This window comes from Protopterus annectens, chromosome 5.part0 (genome assembly GCF_019279795.1).
Source record: "Protopterus annectens isolate FY-2018-M chromosome 5.part0, PAN1.0, whole genome shotgun sequence".
Classification (NCBI taxonomy): Eukaryota; Metazoa; Chordata; order Ceratodontiformes; family Protopteridae; genus Protopterus; species Protopterus annectens.
Window position 1 is genome coordinate 94,262,978 of NC_056735.1, and position 1,206 is coordinate 94,264,183.

The 1,206-nt window shown below is 56.9% G+C and overlaps 1 non-coding gene across 1 annotated transcript; it reads right to left on the reverse strand.

Annotated features, from left to right (window-relative positions):
- Nucleotides 1-577: 577 nt before the first annotated feature.
- LOC122802939 lies at nucleotides 578-731 on the reverse strand. The gene has a single exon (XR_006365018.1). It is a non-coding gene; the product is annotated as a 5.8S ribosomal RNA (ribosomal RNA).
- Between the last annotated feature and the right edge of the window lie 475 nt (nucleotides 732-1,206).

The window sequence follows — 1,206 nt, forward strand, 5'->3', positions numbered from 1 at the left end:
AGACAGACTTCTGTATGTGAAATTTCCCTGCACCCATCGCCAGGATGGGGATTTGGTGCTGGGCTATTCCCTCTTCACTCCCCATTACTGAGGGAATCCTAGTAAATTTATTTTCCTCTCCTTAGTAATATTCTTAAATTTGGCGTATCACCACATCTGATCTGAGGTCGCATTCCGAGCATGGTCGTGGGAAGGCAGGATGGCAGGAGCCTTGCGGTTGGGCAGACTACCCATCCTCCCCTGGCCCCCAGGCATCCTCTCCCTACCACCGGACAATGGGCAGCTGAGGATGGCCAATGCGGCCCCGGCAAATGGGAACTGGGTGGGTGTGCATCAGGCTCTGCCCTGTGTGGGCAGTCCAGTGGCAGTACCACTGATAGCCTCCAGGGGGCAGGCTGAATGTGCACCTGTCCCCACCTGTCCTTGGATGGGCTTCCCAGCTCGGGGCAGCAGGAGACTTATCTCCTCAGTCCGCATCTCTCCTTGGGGGAATGGGGGACCTGCAATGGGCTCCCTCAACTCCCTGGCAGTGCCCTAGATGGGGGCCAGGCACCCCCAGGGGTGATGGAAGGCAGAACGACCTTCAGAGAGGCATAGCCCTGGGATTAATCTTCAGTCGCAAAGTGCGTTCAAAGTGTCGATGATTAATGTGTCCTGCAATTCACATTAGTTCTCACAGTTAGCTGAGTTCTTCATCGATGCACAAGACGAATGATCCACCACTCAGAGTTGTACAGTTGTCATTCACCAGAGACACCGCTGTCCGCATGGCATTGCACCTCAAGATGAGCATGCAAGGTTTCATGGTTGTTGTCATGGGTGCCCAGACCAAGGTTACTGACCCCGCACCATAGGAAAGCACGGAGTCCTTCAGCAGCCAGCTCGCACTACATTGCCAACCTTCCAGGTCTTTGAACCGACACCCCATATGGAGCGGGGCATCCTCCACAGGTACCCACAACTGACATTGAGGGGAGAGGACTCTGGTGTGCCACTGCAGGGGTGGCCTTGCATGGCCAAAGGGGAGGCCACCACCCTCCTTCCAGGACGGCACCCTCTCCCTCCCCCTATTGCACAGGGAGCCAGCCACCTCTGGGCTGCAAGGTGGACTGCACCACTGGGCCAGGTGCACCCTCTACCACCATCCCTTCATGGCAGCAGAGGAGCACCCGCAATTTCCACTGCATGGATGGACCCCCTCCCTCC